The sequence below is a fragment of the Rousettus aegyptiacus genome, unplaced genomic scaffold (assembly GCF_014176215.1).
Source record: "Rousettus aegyptiacus isolate mRouAeg1 unplaced genomic scaffold, mRouAeg1.p scaffold_m13_p_8, whole genome shotgun sequence".
Lineage (NCBI taxonomy): Eukaryota > Metazoa > Chordata > Mammalia > Chiroptera > Pteropodidae > Rousettus > Rousettus aegyptiacus.
In genome coordinates this window covers 89,043,444-89,058,078 of record NW_023416311.1, presented here as the reverse complement: position 1 = coordinate 89,058,078, position 14,635 = coordinate 89,043,444, and the positions used below count along the sequence as shown (strand labels likewise).

Genomic DNA, 14,635 nt, shown 5'->3' with positions numbered 1-14,635 from the left:
TCCATCTTTCCTTCCCAAGAGATTCAAAAAGAAAAACCTGCTTCAGGAAGGAAATTTTAAGATATAATTCTTAGCCTAATTCAAATTAAGTATGGGAAATAGTAAGGCTTCATCTAGGAGCCTGTTAGCTAGGTATCTTTTGTCAAATGTTTCTGAGTTGCTAGCAAGACTTTGCCTGCCATGTGTGTTCCACTCTTCCTCAACCACCTGTGAATTGCCCATTCTCACTTGTGAAATCTAATACCCCATTCCTCCGTTTCTCCTTTGTCTAAAATGTCAAATATACCCAATATTGCTTCAGTGTCTTTGTACTTTTCGTGTCTATGTGAATTCCCCATGCGCGCGTGTTAAAATTTGATGTCCCTTTGTTAATCTATCTTTGTTAATTTGATCATTAGCCCAGCTAGAAGAAACTTAGAAGGTGAGAGGAAAAATATTATATTTTTTGGAAAAGTTTTATATTTTTTACGCCCCTACAGTTTAAGCTACAAAAGAAAGGAAAAAACGAAAAGAAAAGAAAAGAAAAGAGAAGAGTAAAGAAAAGAAAAAAGAAAAGAAATACAAGGTATTAACAAATGAATTCAGAGCTCTAGATGAGAAATCTCTCTAAGAATGACTTTATAAATAGAGATAATCATATTCCAAGGCAGATAGAAAGTATTGAATCTTCCTCTACCCAACAAGGCATATTTCAGTGGCTACCTATTATTCCTCCTATTAAGTAGGGTGACTATATGTTCCAGTTTGCCCCAGAAAGTCTGTTTACTCACTTCATCCTAGCATACTGCACAGTGAGCTCCCTCTGTCATAGCTGAAACTGTCCTAGTTTGAACAACAAAGTATGTCACTCCACTCATAAGACGAGATCAGACATTGCCAGCCCCCTGTGCCATTCACCTTCCTCGAGTTATATTGTTTTTATTTCTGCTATTTTCACTCTTTGTCGCCATGTATTTGGCGAAGTACTTATAATTAAGTACAAATGCCAGGAAGTATGGAGCACAGGAGAAAGCCAATAAATTCATAAAATTATTAAATAGCAGAACCAAATAGTAAATAATAGCAACAATAATAAATGAGGTAGTACATGTACAGTATATTGAACAATATTATCATTATGCTGATTAATAAGATTAGCTCAACCTTTCTACTGCCATGGATGAGACATTTCTTGAAAAGTTAAAATGCTTAAAATAAAATAAAAATTGTAATTTATCTCCTGAATATTTAGCAAAAAGATTAACTATTCCTTGATGCCAGCAATCTGAAGCAATTTTTATGAGTTCTGCCTGGAAACTGATTTATCTAATAATTTCAATAGAATTATTCGTTTTTCTATTTTGGTGTTTCATCAAAGGAAAGGCAAGTATGTTATTGTAGATAGAATGTAAAACAGAAATTGTTTTACCTCAGATATTTCCAGATAGTTGGAGCTTTTTAAGGGTGGAAAACAAAGGCACGTGAATTGAAATTTGTGAACTTTCTCTCTTAACACAATCAGAAGGAAGACAACTTTTTTCTTTTTATGTTTAAACAGGCAAAATTACCAGAAAGGAAGAAAAGAATGTACAGAAGACACTGTGTATCATTACGTCATAACGATGCTAAGGAACAAAATTCCGCAGTCTCCTAAAGTGATAAAAATAACTTTTATTATAGTATTGTGTTATAGCTTATCAGATCCCTTCCTTTCCTCCTAAGTAGCCTCCTGTTACACACATTAAGTCACATTAAACCCTGAGTCATTTTGAAACATTAAGGTAGGGAGATATTAATAATTCATAAAAATATCCAGGATTACTACACTAATTTTCCTCCCAAGAATACCAAGTAATCTCTATTATTTCACAATACTCCTCAGAAGAGGATACAGATGTGCATAATTACTTCTATTATACAGCTAAAGGAGTTACACAAGAAAACCCGAATAAACTATTCTATTACATGGTGGCTAAACTGGGAATATAACCCTCTCTTTCTTGTTTTCTCTTAGTGAAGGGAAAAGGAGGAATGATGGAGGAAATAACTGGTAAAAGTAATTATTTAAATTGCTTATTTATGTGTTATAAAATGGTTCACAGGCATTCTTTTAACACAGATAATCAAACATGGTACATCTCAATTTTAATTTTGTAAATGTAATTTATGCATAGAAATATATGACAAAAATGGAATCATACTATACATATTGTTTTAGAGCCTATTATTTTTGGGTAACAACCTTGTAAACAACTGCCATACATCTACATCAACATCTGCAATGGCTGCAGTGTATTCCACTTATAAACATATCCTAATTTATTTACTTTTGGAAATTTTTCCCAAAGTCAGACATGACTTTGGAAAGAAACTACAAAGAAACTACACACACACACACACACACACACACACACACACACACACACACACAGATTGGTTCTTTCAAAAAGTAGTTGTCAGGCACTCTGATAGGAATCTCCACCATCATCACACTCAGGCACCAAAAATTTAGGGAGGAGGATGAACAAATAAGCCAGCAATTACAATAGTATGTGGTCAGCTACTTTTATAAACTGAGGTAATATTTTTCTAGAGGCTAATTTGGTTAAATATATCAAAAGTCCTAAAACTGAAAATACCCTCTGCCTCAATAACTCCTTCTGAAATTTATCCATAGTTTGTAATAGGACAACTTACAGAGATGTCCGTACAAGTATATTTACGTCAGTATGTTAAACAGAAGTGAGAGGAGGGGAGCACTCTAAATACCTTGGAAAGAGAAGAGTTTAAATAAATTAGGATATATCCAAACTGGATACATGAGGCCTTAAAAATGATGATGCAGATTATGAAACAATATTTCAGATATATTTATGATTATGTTTTTAAAAAAAAAACAGCTTACATCAACACGTGTGTACGTATGTGCATTGAAAGGATAAAACCCAAAATACCAGCAGTGATTTTCTCTAGGTTACGAGGTTATTACAGATTCTTTTTTCATGTTCACTAGATTTTCTAATTTATGTATATCGAACCAAGAATATTTATCCAAAGCAAAAATTAACACGAATGTTTTAATAGAATGTGGTACAAGCTATTATAAAGATCATTCAGACTGATGCTAAGAGAAAGATATGGCTTCCCAAATTAGTGACCCACTGAATCTCAAGGATCTATAGCAGTTAGCCCCAGTTAAAGAAAAAATTGCTTTGTAAGATGAGGGAAAGCCTTGAAGGAATGTGACAGCGGGACCCAATCAAAGATGAGTTGCTCATGAGCTGCAGAAGCAGCACTTAAATAAAAAATAAATGTGTCTGTTAGATTTTGAAATAGAAGAATTCAATTTTGACCTAAGCTTGAGTAGTTTTGGTGAAAAGATGAAGTCAGAAGGCAGATGGTTACAAGTGGAGGAATGAATGGGAGGTGAGAAAGTGTCGATGAAGGTAAATACTAATTTAAGAAGTGCTGGTATAACGATGAAAAAAGAAAGGGGTGACAGGGAATTAGATATCAGGTTAAGAGAAGGTTTTAATTTCTAAGATGTGAGAGCTAAAGGATGTTAACAGGGGAAAGAGCCAATACAGGTGGAGAAGGAAGTTGATTTAAAAAGAAAAAAAAATGTAGGTGTAAATGATAGTTTAATTGGGGATCATGAGGGGGAATCAAGAATAGGAGCGGAAGGCTGAGCAGTCAGGCCAAGTGGTATCCCAGGAAATCATCCCTTAGTTTCAAACTACAAAACCAATTCAAAGAAGGAATAATAACTTCACTTTCTTAGAAGACAGAACCAGTGAGTTGCTGAGGGAAGAACTCAGAAAACAATATAATCAGAAAATCTGAAAGAAACAAAACATAACATTATTATCTCACCTCTGAGTGACAAGAATCATTCTGTGAAATTTCTATCACCTCACCTGAAAAGACATTACGGTATTAGAAAAAGTATAAAGATAGGAACTAAAATGCTTGAGCCGATGAGAGGTACGTTGAGGAGTACAAACAAGATTTGGACTTCTCACCAAGAAAAAAAGAGAAGATTACTGAGAAATATATTTTATGTTCGTGGCTTCAAGTCTTCTTGAATTATGAAAATCTTTTTTAATATCAGAAATGTTTGATAATATGCATGATAGTGTTTGAACATTTAATAATTATTGATTGGGAAATACATTATGATAAAAAGTAATCACAAATTGAATCATTTTTTAAAATTAACTTGCACCTTATTAACCTCAGCAGCATCTGCATACTTTTGGTACATGTGTATTTATGTGTGGCGTCATATGTTTATCCTACCAGAGACAAAGTTTGGGTATACATATGAAATTGCAGCTCTCTTGCAATAATTCTGAATTACCAACCACCGCCCCACCCCCAACCTTCTCAGAAATCTTCAGATCACACATATAATATATAAAACCCTGAATTGGATAAATAACATTTAATCACCTAATACCTAAAAGTTAGACTAAAATATGAACTTGAAAGAAGTATATTTAGAACATAAGTAATCTTCTGGAAGATTTGCAAACATTAACATTACCTCAGAAACAATTTACAATAAAAAATACAAAGAGTTTCTAAATTGTTTACAGAAGTCACTGGATGACATTTCTGTAATAAGTTTTAAAGAAAAATTGTTTTTTCGGAGGCCACAACCTTTGTGAGGACATTAAGGAGAACAACTGGGCTCTGCCATGATACTTCTTGGTGTTGCTGAGCCAAATAAACTTTAAGTCCTGTCAATGTTAATTCTCATATTTGTTTCCTGATCAGGCATAATACAGAGGCACAGATATGCTCAAAATATTCTTGAAGAGCAAATGAATGAATGAATCAATCCATAAATCAGTGAAAGCAAGGGATGGAAATTGAAAGAAAAGAAACCCAGTTCTAGGACTCAATAATTTCACCGTCTCACAGATAATTTAAAATATAGAAACTATTTAATGCAGGGTTCTCAGAATAAGTTTCACCTGAATTTCCAGAAAAGATAAAAACTATATAGAAGTGTGAAACAGAGAATGATTTAGATTCATTTTTTCATGACAAAAATGCATTTTGCAATCTGCATGTATACAATCTCACTAAGTTTATTGTGCAGAAAAGCCCAGCCAGTTGGCATTTTGCTGTTCCTTTAAGCACATCTGTACTGGCTCATTTAATTCTCATGTGCAATCTGCCTTTGAATCCATTGATCTTCCTACTGACCACAATCTCCATAACTTACTCTACGAGCTTCTGGACTAGCCATTTCAAGAAGGAAGAGCAGATGAACAAAATAATTGTAATCTGTATGAACAATCTGTGTTCTGGCAAAGTCTGCTTTTGTCATTAGATAAGAAGAATAATGTGACCATTTTAGTCAATCAATCAATAGACTAATAAAATTTTAAAAATTTAGTAAGCTGTGATAGGAAAATAAATTCATAATTACATTCTTCCTTTTAAAATGAAAAGAAAAAAGCTCTACTTAATTGTTCAGTTTAGTTTTGTTTTGTCTTAAAGAAGACTGTACAGAGCCCAGTTTCTGGCTGTGGATCTATTACTAACTGTGTGGTCTTGATTAAATTATCTTCCTCTGTCCCTCAGATTCCTCTTTGACAATACATGAGGTTGAACTGAGCAATCTTTAATGTCTCTGTAAGCTCAAAAACTTCAATGTCTCTCCAGTTCTTGAGAAATTGCTTTCACTTCTATATTGTTTTCTATATTAAGAAAAGAAAATGATGAATTTCTAATTGTCTTTGGTTTACCAAAGACATCAGCCAAAACATCTTCTCCTTCATTAACTAAGCACGTAAAATATTCCTGAACTGCTCCTAGAATTAACATCTTTCCACATTCTGAAATATAAAGACAAAATTGGAATCACTATAGCCCAATCATTTTAGATTCATGTTTAGAAAAAAGCTAATTCACTCGTTAATTTAACATATAATTAAGCAGTAAGTGGACGTCAGAATTAGCAAGCCCTGGAAGCACAAAGACACCTAGAGCTACCCTCGAATATCTTAGAATTAGAACAAAGATGACAGGTACCTCGACATTTACAGTTCACTGTGATAATTTCTAGGATGGAGCAAACTATACACAGTTTAGTTATGCATTACATTGTGATTGTTTATATCTTTCCTCCACTATATTCTAAGCTCCATGCGGACAGGGATCTAGATTTTTCTTGTCACTCTTTCCCCAGAGCCTGACATATGATTGGTTCTCAAAAAATATCTGTTGAGTGAACGAAAGAACAAATGAATGGCCAAGTAACAGGAACATAAAAGAAATGAACTTAACTCTGCTAGGAAACAGATATAATGAAGGGCAGGGTTAGAGGCCACATTCTGGAAGTCCTAATTTATCTCCTTGTCAGTTGTTGTTTCATTATATTGAAGACATAAAGAATAAAACTCATGTACTTCCACTTCTCTTATTCATTCCAAAATACATTTTTGACATTATAAAGCCAGGATATTTATTTTAAAAATGGAGAATTTTCTATATGGAATTCAATGTCCAGGACCTATGAATTTATGTAAATGAAAATAAACAGTCCAGATGGTAACCACTGCCACTTTCAGTTTTGGTTTATTTATGTGACATTTGTTGGGTCCATTAACACCGAAAAAGAATAAAACATCAAATTTAAAACTACTTTAGATTTATTGCTATCAATTTTTGTATTTGCTAGTAGCTAATAGCACAGATTCTGAAAACAGATCCATTCTCTCCTGATAATGAGGACTTCAGCAAGTTACTTAACCCCTTTCTGCCTCAGTTTCCTCATTTGAGAAATAAAGACAATACTACTACTTCGTAGAGCTATTATGAACAATAAATGAGTTAACATTTGTAAAACTCTTAGAAACAGTGCCTGTCACATGGTGAGCTCTAAGTAAGTGTTTGCTAAATACATAAAATCAAATCAGTATATCATCAGTTAGGGCAATGAAAATACAATGCATGATAAAGACAATTCTTTTAGAATTATGTTATTGAAATTTTCATAGAAGGTTGTAGATTCAGAAAAACCCAAACTAAAATAAATGGGTTGAACGGAGAGCTTAAAAAGGAAAAAAAAACTTTTAGAACATGCTCAGATGAGCTGACACAAGACACTTAACTGTTTCCATTTTCTCATTTGAAAAATTCTCCTCAGGGGGAAGCGATGACTTGAAGTTAAAAAGGATATTAACACTAATATTATTTTTTAAAGAGCATAAAGATGACTTTTAAAAATATTAGGTTTCACAAAATTCAGTAAAAAGGAGTAAACATCTATTCAGTGTGCATTCTTAAAGTTTGAAAATAATATGTAAAGAACATACATTATAGTACTGGTCTCTAAACCTGACCACGAGTCACAATTATCAGGGGAGCTTTGTCAAAATTGACACCCTGGAGATGGTAATTCAAGAGGCCTGGGGTAGAGTCTAGGTATATATATATATATATATATATATATATATATATATATATATATATATATATATATATATATATATATTTTTTTTTTTTTTTTTTTTTTTTTTTTTTTTTTTTAATTCTCCCAGTGATTTCCAAGTACAGCCAGGTCAGAATGCATGAACACTTGCTGTGGAAAGGTCTCTAGTAGTGTGGCTGAAGTGTCCTTACCTCCTGCAACCTTGTTACCAATAACAATATCAAAATCCATCAACATCAGACAGGATGAAATCAGGAGCACACGATGACTGACCAACCCAAGGGTCTGAAGTAGACAGCAAAAAAATGAACCATAAATCACATAATAAATGAACCTACATTCAGGTTTAAAAGTCAAATACAAAATTGCAATAAAGAAGTGAGATGAAAAATGCCTTCACAGCTGGAAATATTTCCTAGATTTGTTTTACCACCAGACATATAGCCCACTGGGTGATGCAGATGTCTGCAAGCTGACAGTTCCACTCTAATGCCTCGGACTACCTCTAGAGCATCACATTCTAAACTGGAGTTATGTTCTAAGAGGGAGGTTGACTAGGCTCGTTTTCAGTAAGCATGCACCAGTATGGCCGGTTTGTTAAAGTACTGGACGTTTTAGTGCCAGCTGGTAAATAGCTGCTACTTAGAGCCTTCTGCTATTTCAGCCCCTTGCATCTGTGCCTCACGCCCTCCCCAAACCAAGAAGTTAATGCCAGGCATACTAGGTCTCCATTCTGATGGGCTGTACCTGTGCCAGCTGTATTGTTAATATTTTGTAAATGTAAATACCAGAAAGCTACTAACCAGGATTGGTAATAGCCTGAAAAATATTATCAGAGGAAGAACCTGTGGAAGGTGAGCCTGGAAAGGAGAAGACTTGAGATGAGAGAGGGATAAGAGGAATCTGACCACTGCCCTCAAATATGTGAATGGACTTGTGTGGGAAATAAATTAGATTTATTCCGCATAGTTCCAGTGGGAGAAATTATGCACAATGATTGGAAATTACAATAAAGCTGACGTCAATTCTATACAAGGAAGAACTTTTGAATGCTGGTGTTCTCCGATAATGGAACTGGCTTTGTGAGAACAGCGAGCTTCCTGAAGAGGCACAGGAAGGAAGCAATGACTCTGAGAAGAGTGATGCAGCTGCAACTGCTTCTGCCCAGGTGGTGAACTAGAGAGTTCAGTTGGTCCCAAATATGAATGTTCATCTGAATCCTCTGTGGAACCATTTCTAAAATAAACTATTTGTCAAAGAAGTATTAGGTTCACAGCAAAGTTGGATATCCATATACTCCCTGTCCCCCCTCCACACACATAGCCTTTCCTACTATCAACGTCTTGCACCAGAGTGGTACATTTGGTACAATCAATAAACCTGCATTAATACATCATTACCACCTTAAGTCCGTAGTTTAGAAGTCTGTAGACATTAGGGTTTACTCTTGGTGTACATTCCATGGGTTTTGACAAAAATATAATAATATATGTCCACCATTATCAATGGAATTTCAAATCTACTAAATCAGTATTGTTTGGCATTGGAGCTTGGAAATTAGCATATTTTAGAGTTCTTCACATGATGATGACACACAGCTAGTTTTGGAAATCTGCATTCGATGATCTGTAAGTTTTTTTCCAACATTCAGATTCTACAGTTCTATCCACTAAAACTCACAATAACTTTTTTTAAAGGAGTTCACGGCTCTTCAAACCAGACCAGAGCTTAGAGGAGAATCTGTGGAGTATATGTAACATGCCAAGCATTATACTAGACCCCTGTAATTCTTACAAGAACTCTGTAAGGTAATTGTTAATATATATTCCCATTTAACTGAAAACAAACCGAGGCTCAGAGAGGTTAGGTAAGCTGACAAAGGTCACAGAGCCAGTAAAAGGCAGAGCTGGGATTCAAATAGATTTGATTGACACTATTTCCCTTACATCTCACAACTGAACCCTGACCCATTCCCTGAGTCAAGAGAAAAGCAAAGCAATTTCCTAGAGCTGTATTTGGACCACTCCCCTGGGATGTGGAAATAAACTCTAGTAATTATTAAGAGCACACACCTTTGAGTCAAATCTGGATTCAAAGCTGGATCTACCACTAACTAAATATATAATCTTGGGGAAATTATCGAACGTCTTTAGCTTGATTTCCTATCTATAAAATGAGGCTGATAATATTGCAATATTTACCTCCTAGGGTTATTGTATAAAATGCTCTATGTGAAAAAATTAAGGTTCACCTGATATCTAATGTATGTACTCATTTTATTATTAATCCTTCCTTGGGTAATATGTGGGATAAATGGGCCACATGCCAACTGAATGCAAAAAGAACCATTTCTGATTGATGGGGGCATAGAGAGCATAAGCTGATTTATAAGGTTAGTTGGATGGGGTAGAAAAAAATGTAACTCATTTAAACTTTTCTTACAGATCACTTTTTCTTAATGCTTCTTTTTTAGACCATTAATTTTTAAGGCAAATCAACACGTTGTTTAGGGATACATAATTAGGCAGTAAAACTACAGTGAAAACAAGGACATGAACAGCTTGCTATCCTTGTCAGGACACTTATCTACAGGAGGAAGGAAAAGGGTTAGATTAGGTGGGACCATTCAGAAAGGTGCCAATATATGTCCTGTTTCATGACATTACTGTTTTTTTTTTTCCTTAATATACTGATGTTTGTTCTTTATATAGGAGTTTGCTTTATAATTCATGAAAGTAAATTAGTTTTTATCCAGAAAAGTTAAGGCATTTATCAAAGAAGTATATATCTAACAGTAGTTATTTCTAGTTTTTCCCACTCAATTGGCAAAAAAAAAAAAAAAAAAAAAAAAGTCTGTTATGGTCATTGTTATTTTCCTTAAAATACTTCAGTATCAGCATTGTGACCTTATATAAGTGCTGCTTAATTCAAACTTTCATTCTTCAGATAGTCAGCAAAATTCTTTTAAGAATTCAGCTGGCATTATGTCAGAAAAGACCATTCTCCACGGGTGGCTACTCTAAGTCTTTCTGCTGGTCATCTTTTGATTGACAACTGATTCTTTGCTAATTAGCACATTATGTCAAATGGGTTCTTACTGGTGAATCTAATAACTTGTTTATTTGTATGATTCATGCTAAAAATTTGCTCCCATTGGTGCAATTAATGGCATTCAAAGAATATGGATTGTCTAGAGTTGTTAAAGATCTGTCCACTTTTGCATGCACAAGAGAAGACAACATCCTGTTCCCTTAGGAGATGGAACTTAATCCTAATACATGCTATACCCTGTCATTGATTTGATGACATGAGACAGATTAGAGGACAGAAACATGCCAATGTGTACTCTGAAACATGAAAGAACAGATTATTGGGACTTCATGGAGTCTACAGATAAGTTTATAAATGGTTTTGTACCTGCTTGCTAATGAATATTTGTTGACTACATTTTGGAATATATAGTAGAATTTAATCTGAGACATTATAATATGGTAGTGAGGTTGTGGGAAAGAAGCTAACCATTGCCACCTCAAATATCTTTTCTGTGTCTACTGCCATGCTACCCTGAACGAGCCTGATCCCATCTGATCTCGGAATCTAAGTAGGGTTGAGCCTGGTTAGTACTTGGATGGGAGACCACCTAGGAAGACCAGGTGCTATAGGTGTAAAAAATAAAAAAATAAGAGATTGTAAACTGACAAGATCCTTGCAATCTGTGCGGTTAACCAAGAGTTGCCTCGCCTAAAAAAAATTATTTTTATATATATATATATAATTAATAAATAAATAAATAAATAAATATCTTTTCTGACTGCTGTTATGTATCAAAAAGAAAGAACCTAAAGGTTTAGCATGACTAACAAAACTCAAGTTGGTTCACAACAGGATCTTCTACTTTTTATTGACTTTTTTCTGAAATTATTGACATTTTTTAAATTGAGCGAGTTATTCTGCAAACAGAAAAGACATCGACATTTTGTAAACTGAGTGAGTTATTTTGCAAACAGAAAATAAATCAAAATACTCAGTAGAAAGATAAGCAAAAGACACATGCAGGCATTTCACCAAATAGATTAAATGTGGCAATAAACACAAGGATGGGAGCAGGGAGATCAGTTATGAAGGCCGCGATGGTCCAAGAGAAGGTGGCAGCGGTTTGAAAAAAGGTGGTAGTGGTAGAGATGGTTAAGATTAGTCAGCTGTAAAAATGGTTTAGGTGTGGTGATATGAGATAAAGAAAAGATCATGAATTCCCGCCAAGGCTTTTGGCATAAGTGGTTGGGTGGAGAGGGGTATCATTTGCTGAGAGTGGAGCGCAGGCAAAGAACATGTTTCTTTGGGGGCGGGGGTAATGTGGAATCAAGAGTTTAGAGTCAGAAATATTAAATTTGGGATGCCCGTTAAATATGCAACTAGAAACGAGTAGACAACTGAATTTCAGAGTTTGGAATTTGGGGGATTGGCCGGCCCTGAAGAGTACATGAGATGAGCTAGGGGACAGAGAGAAAGTACAGGGCAAGGAGTTCTAAGAATGAGTTCTGGGGCATTCTTCATAGTTAGAGATAATGGAAAAAAAAGAAAGAAAGAAAGAAAAAAAAGAAAGGCAGATCCAGCAAAGAGAATGAGGAAGGCCAGCCAACAGGACAGGCAGAAAAGCAGAAGTGTTGGTGCTCCAGAAGCCAAGTGAAGAAAGTATTTCAGGAAGGAAGGAAAGAGTGAAAACTTATGCTAAATGCTGTCAGGAAATCAAAAGAGATGAGGAATGAGAACTGACCACAGAATTTAACCATGTAGAGCACACTAGAGACCTCAATAAGAAAAGCTTCAGTGGCATGAGGAGAAAGGAAGTCTAAATGAAGTGATTTCAAGAGAGACTAGGAAGGGAAGCAGTCAAGAGAGCAACACAACAGAATTTGCAAAGTTTATTTAAAAAAAAAAAACATATCCCAGAGAATAAAAACATTATGCTGCATGCCAGACACCAAGACGTGTGTCTCATAACTTTGAAAGAAGACAAAATTGTTCTAATTCAGATGATACCTTATCACAGAAGATGGATTATTAGAAATGTCATTAGGAGCAGTAGTCCCTCAAGGATCCATCTCTACTCCCCTAGTCCTTTCTTCTACTTTTGCTCCCTTGGAAAACCTCCATAAGCCGAGTCTCTCTTTTCCGCTCTCCTCCCTTCTCCTTTCTCATCTCCTGTCTCTCTCTTCATTGAAGCCCACTGATTGCATGATTGATTACATACCTCCTTACCACCCCTACCCCTCTTCTGTGAACCACCAACCAGAAGTTAACAAGCTGTTCCAGGTCACATGCTACTTGTCCCTCTGACCCGCTAGACTGTTACCAATCACAGAAATGTCTCCAGGCGAAATTGCTTTCTTTTCCCAAAATGGCTAAACCATCCTGAGTCTGACCAAAATTGGTTGACAACTAGGCCTCTTGTCCTAGCCTGTTTCTTGAGTCTCAGCTAAGTGTGGGAAGAGCGACAATCTCTAAGACATTATCATTAAAATCTGATATCTGCTAACAAGGGGCAGAGACTCAGGCGGGAGAAGTTACCTCTTCTCTCACTTTCCCTTAGCTAATGGAAAATGCACGAGTTCTCACTTATTTTATGAATGCCACATCCCCTCCCTTCCAAACCTACCTAGGTCCGTGTAAGTGAGTCAACTTCAGAAAACACTCATAGCAGGCCCATGCTAGCTCAGGTTCCCATGGAATCGGAAAAGCAGACCTTGTGTTTTGACCCTTTGGCTAAATTGTTTTAAAGTCACTGTCATTTCTCTGAGGTTCATAACCCTAAGATACCACGTTTTCTGATGACCACCTAGATTTCTTGGTATTGACTAGATTAGAAGATCTCTGAGCCAACATGTCCTCCAGGGACCAGATAGGAAAAGGGAAGGGAAATGAAGAAAACAAGACAAATTTAGAGACACTGAAAACAGCCAGGAACATTTCTAGCCAGAGGTGTCCTTTCTGATGGTACTAAATGGGTTAAAAACCCATCTCATCAGATCAGAGGAACACATGAGAAACCAAAACTGTGAGTCAACAGGTATTGATTTACCCCTGTTGTGTTTTAATGAAGTTTCAAAAGAAAAATTGTACCCCAATACAGGCACACATCTATAGTGTCCAGCTTTCCTGGGAAGGTCAATCAAGGGTCCCACAAATTAAAATGCATAGAACTGGAGTGACGTCTCTGTTTTTTATTGAAATAGAAATCTGAAGTTTTTGAAAATATAACAAGTGGGACCAGGAAATTTGTCTTTTCAACTCATTAAATAATTTATATTTTAGCTAATTCAATAATAAGGGCACCAACCGAAGCAGAACTAAAGTTGCAAATTACCTCTAAATTCCATAAATCTTTTCCATTAAGAAGCAGGCTGGGGCCTGGATATTTTGCCCCCCCCCCCAATACTAAGACATTTTAAATAATTCCAGATTATGTGAAAATATTCTGAGTCTAAGGGAAAAAAAGTATTTAATTGAATTGGGTTTATTTTTTTCTCATACCCATTAGATTCACAAATTCTCTAAGTTCAGGATTGCAGCACTCATATAAGAAAAAAAATTAATAAGGTCCAAAAGAATGCAGCTAATTTCACAAAAAGGAGCTCTATCCCGTATAGAAACTGCAGACGGAAATAGCTCCTGGCGTGGACACTGGGCTGGTCCACAAAAAGACGGAGACCAGAAACTGTGTGAAGAAGAATGCAGCACCTTTAGCAGTTCAGGGGCAGAGTTGGGGGGCCTGGAGGGGATCCTTAGTTTTATCACTTTCAAGGGGAATTCCCTTGTCTATTATTTTCTCTTTTATAGCTTTTTCATTCTCCAGCTGAAATTTATTGCCTTCACAGTGACCCTAGCTCTTCTTGAAGCTTCCCTGAGAGCATATTGAGGCATGCTGATACCTCAAAGCATTTCCATAATTTTCAGAAAATTAGAAGACCGAAGCTGTTAAGCCCAGCAGGTAAGGACAACTGCAGAATGAAATAGAAAATGAATTTCAACAAGCCCAGGGGCTGAAGGCCAGCAGGCTTGGCTTTATAAACACACACTTTAGAATGCTAACCCACACCAAAATATACATTCCAAAAATAACAGTGGAGGCCAGTGAGCAGCACAATCTCAGATCATTTGATTAATACCCTCCTCCTCTAAGGAAATGAGGAAGAGAAATTATAGAAAGAT

At 35.7% G+C, this 14,635-nt stretch overlaps 1 pseudogene; it reads left to right on the top strand.

The window, feature by feature from the left end:
- Positions 1-10,972: 10,972 nt before the first annotated feature.
- On the top strand, positions 10,973-11,091 carry LOC118607221 (annotated as a pseudogene).
- The last annotated feature ends 3,544 nt before the right edge of the window (positions 11,092-14,635 follow it).